This window comes from Drosophila virilis, chromosome X (genome assembly GCF_030788295.1).
Source record: "Drosophila virilis strain 15010-1051.87 chromosome X, Dvir_AGI_RSII-ME, whole genome shotgun sequence".
Lineage (NCBI taxonomy): Eukaryota > Metazoa > Arthropoda > Insecta > Diptera > Drosophilidae > Drosophila > Drosophila virilis.
In genome coordinates, this window is record NC_091543.1 from 22,437,893 (window position 1) to 22,447,818 (window position 9,926).

Genomic DNA, 9,926 nt, shown 5'->3' on the forward strand with positions numbered 1-9,926 from the left:
ACTCGGAATAGAGCATTGCGCAGACAATTTCGTCATGTAATACGTAGCATATAGAAGGAAACATCTTCGACCCCGTCAAGTAAATATATAATCAGTAAAGCAGCTGAATTGATATTGCAAAAGTCCTTCTGTCTATTGTTCGTCTGTCCGCTTCTGTGAAAACTAGTCTCTAAGTCTTAAGGCTATTGTCATGAAACTTTCTGTTGCGGCAGTATAAACTTATATTGGTACCATCTGGGTCGAGTGCATTTATCATGCATCTATATCATATAATTAATATATTACTAGCTTTGTTGTAAGGATAAAATATCGCTACCCGTCCTCTTCCAAAATATGAGCAAACGAAACGGCCGACTTGAAGAGAAATCGTGCGGCGAATCAATGGTAATTTTGTTTTATATTAATCGCTTGTAATTTGAGTTGGAAAGTGTAACAAAAGTCTTTGGATGCATTTGGAGCATTGAAGCCCAAAATTGAAGAATTTCACAGCTCAAGCTGAAAGTTCGGAACAGTTAAAACGAGAAATTCCAACAAGTTCGCATTGTGGCGTTTTGTAAGGTGTGCGGCGTGCGTAAGACCGTGTGTGTGTGTGTGTGTGTGTGAGTAAATGATTATGTGTGTGTTGGTGCACTAGTTCACTGTGTGCGCATCTTGAGGAGCAAAACTTTTAACTTTAGTACACAACTTACCTCAACTTCTGCTGTTGTAAAAATTTGTCAAGTTTTGGGCTCGTTGCTTGTGACTTCGTCCTGCGTCCTGCGTCCTGCGTTAGGGGAACTGCAACCTGCGCCCCTCTGTCTCGAGTGGTTCAATTTCAGAGTCGGCTATGCTGAAAGTTTCTGTTGCAGTTGCAACAAAGTTCGTTGCCGTAATTGATGCATTCAAAGGCGGCGGCATGCGAAAGGATCAAGGCGACAGCCGAAACTTTGTGTCCAGTCGGAGACGCACGTTTTGCAGGTGATAAATTTCGAAAAGACATTTTAATTGATTTCAGGTTTAGTTTTAATATTAAATGCCACACACACACGAACGGACATCGCCCGCACCTAACCCAACATTCGAATCGTGACAAAATTGCAATATGTGAGGTTTCAATTAAAAATTTAGGTTTTCCACGAGGGCGGGAACGAACACTTGATGTCATTGTTGCTGTTTGCCAAAATGGAGCAGCAGCAGCAGCAGGCTCAAGGAGCGTGTTGTGGTATTGCCACAGCACACAGAAAAGACAGAAAGTGGGCAGCAGGAGAACTAGTACATGACATGGCAGTGTGTGGAACGGAGGCTGCAACTCAAATACCCAAATTCGAAAAGACAAACGCCAGACGACAAATGGACAAGCGGAGGACACCAGGCAGGAGTAGGGTCTGGTGGGGATGGCGCATGAATAAATTTCCAAGCAGTTGAAATGTTGAACCGAGCGGCTTTTGCTTTGTTTTGGCGCCTCAGCTTATGCAACATAAAATGATCAGGACATGAGAAGCAGGCAGCAGGCAGCAGGCAGCAGGCAGCTGGCAGCAGGCCTCGGCAGCAGTTGCAACAGTCGTTGCTGCATGCGGTTTGCGGTGGCATTTTACTTGCTGCATAGTTTGCCGGCAAGCGGACGACTTGCGCTTGAGTTCGAGTTCGAGTTTGGTTTCAGCGTACGCTCAACTTGCGCTACAAAACCCACAAAAATAAAGCAAAGACGACAACGACGACGACAAAGTATGCCAACAATGCATAACTTTTTGCAGCTCCCAACTCTCTCTGTCAGTATGTATGTCTTTGAGTGTGTGTGTGCGAAAAATTAGAACCGCAAATCATTTTGAAAACAATGCATATGCCATGTCATATATGAGGCAGCCAAATGGCTAAAGACTTGCGTTACGCCCACTCCCAGCCCCTAGCGCTATGCTATCGCCAACTCAGTCTCAGTTCTAAAGCGCTCAAAATACATTTTGAAACTGCAATTTAAAGTGCAAGCCGAGACTGCAAACTGAGCACACGTTTCCCAATAGCTCGTCTTAAGTCTTGGCCCGTCAGCCTGGTTTTCCACATCCGTGCACGCAGGCTTGGCTTCTCACCTCCTACTTTCTCTACTACTTATTTGTTTATTAATTGAGCCTCATTATTTATTCAAAGTAAGATACTGAAAATCAGCACATCTTTCAATATATAGTTCTCCAATTACAATCAATTCCTTGAACCCTTTCTTGACAAGAGGCTAAGATGCATGCTTAATAAAATTTGGAGTTCAAAATGAAAGCTTCGATTTCTCGCTTTTTCTATCTGTTTTTTTCGCCAGTGTCCAAAACCCTGTCCTTATTCCTCTATTGACCTACTGTTTGAAATACACATATGTGTTTCCTTTGGGGCCAGATAAAATTGCACTGTTCAAATACACTACTTGGTAGTCGGATGACACCTACATCATTAGGTAAAAACTCGAATGGAAAAGAAAATGTCTGCGCATTGCACAGTCCAAAAATATAACTACACGTTATTTAAATAAATTTCCATATGCTTATATGCTCAGAATGCCTGAATTCGTTTCGATTTAAATAATTTATACAACTGTGATGGTAACATAATAAAGCTTACACAGCCACTCTTTATTTGAGCCCTATTAAAGGCCTTTCCATTAAGAAAAAAAGTGTTATCTAGGAATAAGTTTTAAACTAGCTTCATTCTATGTCGTTCCATATCACCCGACAAAGCCATTGGCTCCACATAATCTTACCTCCTTGGTTGGGCTCTTTAATGCCAACTTCATCTACTTTAGTCGCTTACCAAAAGCTCTTGAAATTACATTGACCTATAAGGATGGTTCCAAGACTCGACATCCATAGCATTCGGTATCAATTTGGAGAGTTTCTGTTGGGAAACTCCCATTCTATTATTAGTATATTATGGGCACTCGGACACTGTGTCAGACGCAGCAGCCAAGGACGCAAAAATTCCGACGTTAAAGATTCCAAATTAGTCTAAGATCTACTCTAATTTACCCGGCTCTACTCGGTTTTACGTGTAATGCAAAGAAACACCTTTTTAACAGCTATTCATCTACGCAATGCCAACCTTATAACTTTATAATATTGAGCTTATTTCCAAACTCCCCAGACGACAATTAAAACAGGAGAGCTTAAGGCCAAGTTGTCATAGCCCAAATAAATTTCAGCCCATGCTATAGTTGGTATAGATAAATAAAATATATATACACGCTGTTTGGATATTAAGTGAGACATATTCAACATTAAAGGCTAAGAAGGCGAGCCCAAAGCAAGCCTTTTACTTTTTACCGCGATTGCAGCTGTTGTTAATTAAATTGAACGACTTCTGTGAAATTTATATGCGCTCAATTTCAAGTTTTCGTTCGTTTAATATGGCTTAATTGCATATCCTGTTGATGGGCTCGTCTCTTGTGTCGCTGTACTATTAATTAAGACATTTACATTTCGAAATTTCTATCTTAATCAATACTGGTATCGATGTCGCCCACCCACTGTGCCCACTACGTGTCACTGACTTCTGAATTCGGGGTGTTCATAATCCGTATTTACTCGCTGTGTATAACGAGCAGCCTTTCACCCCTGCATTATGTATATGTACAAATATGGCACATTCAAGCATGCATATGTATGTAAATAATAGCTCAGTAACAGGGCCCGGCCCGCCCATGCCACACGACACATTCAGCATTCAGCATTCAGCATGCCCCATTCCCCGAGCCGTCTCGTTGCCTTGTTTGCAATTTAATATTCATTTTGAAAAGCCCATTTACATTTGCGCTTTTGTGGCACCTTTGCGTGTGCTTCACCCTTTTTTTCTGCACTCGCAGTGAGTGCTACGACCGGCAATGGCTATGGCAGCAGCAACGTCACCGAGCCTCGGACGCGCAACACGGCGTATGCGTAATCTAAGCAAAGCCTCTTGCTTTTGTTCAACTTAATTCAACCGCAAGGCAACCGACGACCGACAACCGACAACCGACAACCGGCAAACGGCAATCGGCAAACGGCTAACGGCTACCAGCTGCAGTTCATTCTATAAGTCCAAGCCGAAGCACGGGAATGTCAGTGTCCAACACAACCCACTTTCCACCTCCTGCATGGTGGCCAAAATGTGCAGCTGTTGATTTATAGACATAATATAGACGTCCATGCCTCAATTCGAGTGAAAGCCATCATCAAAGCTGTTCAGACTGTGCCGACTGGCAAATGGCGACCGTCGTCTGATGCGCCACGAACAGCTGCTGATTGCTGCTGCTGTTGCAACACAACTCCAGCCAACCTTATCCGAGTCCCTTTCGTTTGCACTTGGCTGACATTCGTCGTCAATGAAGCTGCAAGCGCCGGTGGTGTAGTGGCGAGCATGGTTGTATCCCAAGCAGCAGATCCGGGTTCGATTCCCGGCCGGCGCACGGCATGTGTGTCTATCAAGGACACGCATTTTTTTAAATAAAAATCTTTCGCAGTCTAAGGCAAAGACAAAGCCAATGTCACTCTGGTGGTAACTGGAAGCTCGTGATTGTGTATTTGGAGTGGAAATTCTGACGTTTCCTTTCTGCAACAAGTACTTTTCCACACCTAAATTGTTTTCGTGACAAAGAAAAGGTTAATATATAGATTAAATATAAAGAATATAGACAACTAGCTAAGTTGCCTGGTTAAACCAAAGTTAATATGAAGCAAATTAATTATGTATTTTGCCTGAGTAGAACTTTCAATTGAAATGTAATGTCATGTGTGAAATTGCTTTTAATTAACTAAATTTAGCTCACGTTAGGAGCCTCTCCTTAAGTTAAAAGTTTTACTTTCTCAGTCATAGTATTCTAACGATAGTCCAAGCATAAATCTAATCGTTATTCTATATTCAATCAATCGAAGCTATTACTCATGCCAATTACCTAGAAGTTCTGGTGAAGGCAAGTGGCTCTCGAGCAGTTTATATATGGTTTTATTGGTTTTCACTTGTTTTTTGTTTGGCTTGATTCTAACAGCGCGGAGTATAAATAATGTTACTATGCTTTCGTAAATGTCTTTCGCAGCCTGCAGTCTGATTCGGGCAAAGGGAGTTTGTTGTTTCAGTCACGACATCATCACGACAAGGTCAAAGGTTGGTCGCGTCAGTTTTATTTAGCTTTTTAAAGTGCATATGCTCTCCTATTAAGACTGACGGTTCTTAGACCCGAGTAGGTAACAGTATATGAGCAGATTGTAAGAAGTTGTTGCATTGCTTACAATAAAAAAGTGGCACGTGCAAATCAAGACACGAGTAAAGTGCAATTGACTGATTGGTTATCAATGCACACTCCAAAACTTAAGAGCTAGGAAGGTTAATATTTAGACGGGGTTTTGAAAAAAACCCAAAAAAAAATAACATTTTCCGAGATCTTAGATTTAATTCATTTAAAGGGTATTTCACATTGTTCAAAGTCACATGAACCCCTCCTTGGTTGAAATGGGGTCAAGCATTTGGTGGCTGAAATTTCGTGTTGCAACGGTTGCAACTGTTTTTTTTTTTTTACACTTTTAGCCAGTTTTGCAAATGTCAACCATCTTAAATGGAAGATGTGGATGAACGGTCCCTGACTCCAATTTTTGGCCCCCCATGGACTTCGAACTCATTTTCAAAATGCTCAAAATAAATGGAACGGGAAACAGATGGAGAATAGATGTAGAAAATGTAAAGAAGTTAGCTAGCTGCGCTTTATTTTGGGATTTTATTATTCAAGCCCGAGTTAAATGGTTTGTTATTGTCAATATTGTCAAATTTCCCAAATGGAAGTGTTAGGAAAAATTTCAGCTTCGTTCGGCTAGTCAGGACAAACACATTTATAGATATAGATGGTCAGCTAATAAAATTGAGCAATGTTAGGGCTGAAAGCTCATTAACTAAATGTGCTTACTTATTTCCCCCATAAAGGGCGATTCCCCTCGCTGGTTTGGAGAATGTTGAGATGTACTTTATAGGTACGCCTCATCATAAAACGTATGAAGCCCTCGATAAGCATATGGCAGCCCTCGAATGCAATTTGCCAGCGGAGCTGCGGAGCAGAATGGGCCAAAAGGTTAGCAGTCCGTGCGGCCACAACCGCCGACATTTCAACGAGGCTAACAAAGCGTCGACTAGCGGAAACTGGTAAAGTCGCGTTTCTGCTGCCAGTCCAGAACAGGAAACCACGCGTTCTCCACTGAATGCAAAGTCCTGGCACAAATGCGAACGAACTCAATTCAAAGGCGACCATTCAGATAGTAAAAAAAAAAAAAAAACAGGAAAAAGAAAATATGAACTGAACTTTGCTTTTGAGTGTGCGCGTGCGTGTAAGTCAGACTATGTATTTGGGCTAAACTAATGAAATGATTCGTGGAAGCCGGTGGCTAACAATCCCATCCATGCCAGCATCCAGATTCATTGGCAGCAGCCAACGATCCAAGGCCCAATCTGAAAGCCCACCTCAGCTGCGCTGACGGCTATACTCGCGCCGGAGTCGATGGCCGTAGGTGTGCGCGCAGAGGCGAAAGGAGTCTAGGTATCGATCCATGCACAGATGGATGCAGCTCTGCTCCGGTCCGCTCAAGTGGTCGCGCGGCTTTGTCACGCATTTCTCGAAACACTTGCAGGTGACAGTGGCTAACAGCTCCTGGACATTGGCCAGCGCAATTTGTTGCTTCAGCTGGCTCATTAGCTCCTTTGGTTCTATATTGGATCCACGTTCCATTTTCCCTTTTTCTACTCTCTCGGTCTCGGTCTCGGTCTCGGACTCGCTCCGCTAACTCTCATTTAACTAAAATTTATTTCTTTGGTTCTGCGCTCGAACCGATTTTGAATATGTCCTGAGTAAAATTACATACCATTTAGACATAGCTAGCTTTGTCATATCGAAACCATTTACTCAGCCTGAAACTACACTCAAAGGCTGCTCCTTGTGAAGATTGACCCTGTTTCGGCTGCTGGGGAAGGTGTTTCTTTAGCTCCGTTTGCAATCGGTTCGCGTAGCTAGGAGTCATCTATCTACATGTGTCCATATGGCAAACAATACTTACCATGATGGAACTCGAGCGATTGGCTGAGAGCCGCACGCACGACAGCCATTCACTGGGCTCATGCTTACAGATGGTAAACTAAGCACACAGCCAGAGTGTTCCACATCTTGATGGTCTGCTCCTAAATGCCTGACATGATCTGACGGCAATCAGCCGAGAAGGCAACCGAGAGTACGTATTTGGTGTGTCGCCCGACGAGTGGCCTTGCCGGCAGCCAAATCCCACTGGCGTAGAGTCTGATCCCTACAGCCGGACAGAGCGTAGTTGTTATCGGACAAAAGCACAGCATTGCTGATGACGGATGAATGACAGTACAAACGCTTCTGGGAATAGCCGTCAATTAACAGACAACCAAAGTCTTCTCACGCGATGCCGAATGATGGTATCAGGAACCTTGGGGTTGCTGGCTGACCCAGCCATTCGTCGCATGTAGTTGAACCAATTTACCAATAACTTTTCTCCTTTTCGTTCAGAAAAGTGTGCATTGAATTTAAGTTTGTTTTCAAATATCATTTGTTCAAGTATTTTTCGCAGCAAGGGCTTCTAAAAACTTCGTCAATCAAGCTGTGACTCACAACTGAGATTCGCTTCTAAATTAAAAGCTCCAGAATGTACTGAAACTTCTGCATAAAACGACATTCATACTCAAATTGGGACATTCATAGTCAAAACTGCAGTCATCATCAATGCACATTTCTAGATAAACCATTTTTTCGTAGACCTTGCATTGTTTAGAACTCACTTCAAAGAGCTCTCTTGCTCTACGGTCAACCCTACCGGATAAACTTTTTATGTAAGCAAAACTAAAACCTTTCTCCAGAGAATGAAGGGCTTTCTTCGGCACGCCCTAGATTTAATACCCTGGCAAATCGAACCTTTTGATAATGCCCCCATTTTCGACCGATTGTTCCTATGGTAGCTATATTATGTAGTTATCCGATCCAGCTGATTTCGACAGACATACATGGCTATATCGACTCAGCTGTTGATACTAAAAGAAACGTGTACCCTAGAATAAGAATTGCAAAAATTGGTGACCTGAGTACCCTGACTTAAAATAGATATTTGCCGAAAGAACACAATTATATATTAATTGTTAAAGTTATTAGTTTTAACATTTAACATTCATAATTTGTTTTGCATATATGACCTGTGTCTGAATACCACAGTAGTCTCTGAGATTGGTTCTCCTTTAGATGCCGTATATTGAATCTAATAAGCTGTAAGCTCGGTTCCACTTTGACTAGCTCTCGTAGTGGGCAGCATAAATAGGCTTTGGTCGATCTGATAAGCACTGACCCTTCTTTATCCGTTATCAGTTTGGCAGTAAGTTCAGCAAGTTCTGCATTTAATGTACGCACGTCCTTATAGCCCCCCTCTAAGAAGAGCAACTGCAATTAAGAAAAAGTAATTAAGAATGTTACGAGCTGTGTGAATAAACTTTTACCGAACTCTTGCGCTTGAAAAATGTCTTGGCAAATCTAATCCAAGCAGATCTAATCAAAGCAACCCAGTTACGTCCAGAAATACGTATATTGTCGCTCGAACATTCAGTTCACAGAAGTATGTTTCGCACTTTCTTCTTCGGGACTTCGTTGCTTACTTGGTGCAAGGGCTCGCCAGAGGATATCAGCTTTGCTAATGGTCGAATACCCGTAGTTGAAAGGGTACGAAGCCCAAGATAGAAGGTACAGATAGTTGACATGCTGGCGTTTACAATTCTCAACCAGTTAACGTTTCGTAAGGGGGACAATGCGTAGCTATATAGACAAACGACCCGTTTTTTTTTTGGTGTTAATTCCTTGTTATTTGTTGGTTGGTTAGTATTCATATAAAAAAAGTAACCAACATTGACCGGTAAAGTATAGTGTTTTAGCTTTCTAGGGAAGTTCTACTTAGGTCCATGAAGAACAATTGCATCCCATGGGTGCATTTTGCTTCATATGCTTGTCAGCTCACAGATGAGCCATTTCGTCCACTGTCAGTATCTGCTACGGCGTGTAATTAGAAAGCAGGAGCAGTAACTGAAGATGGAACTGGCCCTGAAGCCGGTTGCACACAAAACCTGATATATGCACTCACAAAGTCATATGTACTTAGCTCTGAAATCGCAGCTGTTGACAGCAGCTGCACACAGGACTCTCAGGGCTGTCTGGATTGTAATGCGTATACAGTTTAAGCCTCCTTCCCTAGCTGCCAAAATACTTGCGCCTGGGCAACTGCTGGTAACATGTTTGTCGGGCCAGCTTTAAGCCGCCCACGAAATTGTGGCGATTTCAGGCCCTCAATTGAGATTTGTTTAGTGCTTTAATGCAGGAAATTCAGATGGTAAAAAGCACCTACTGTCACGTTTTATATTGATATTTAAAAAACAACCAACAACTAACAACCAACAACCAACTACCAACAACTAACAACAAATGGCTGAACAAATTTCTGCGCATTTCCCATTTGCCAGCGCCGCTCGCGCTGTACGTGCCACAACGAGAGTCGAGTGAGAAGCGAGCAGCGAAAGGCAGGGAGGCAGGGAGGCAGGGAGGCAGGGAGGCGGAGAGGCGGGCGGCCCCTAACCCATTGGCAGGCGGATGCAGGCGGCCACGTACCAATGGAAATGGCATTGGCAACGCCAAAGCCAGCGATACGGCACGGAAATTGCAATTGAGTGCAAATTGCTGGATTCGGGAGCTGGCGGTGCGACGGGCAGGCTCGGTCCGAGGCGGGGGCTATAACATCAAAGAGCAGCGAAGAAGTTTTCAGCCTGAGTGGGTCAACAGATTGAAGTAGCTTTGTTTTTACCTTTGCCTTCAACTCGACATCGAAGCTTAAGGAACGGCCAATGCCTACATATTTCATAAGTTGCAGCTCGTAACTCGAGCGGCGAATAAATAAATCTGCCTGAGA

At 43.0% G+C, this 9,926-nt stretch overlaps 1 non-coding gene across 1 annotated transcript; it reads left to right on the forward strand.

Moving 5' to 3' along the window:
- The first annotated feature begins 4,327 nt into the window (after window positions 1–4,327).
- Window positions 4,328–4,399, forward strand: TRNAG-CCC (transfer RNA glycine (anticodon CCC)). Its single transcript has one exon. It is a non-coding gene; the product is annotated as a tRNA-Gly (tRNA).
- Window positions 4,400–9,926: the final 5,527 nt, after the last annotated feature.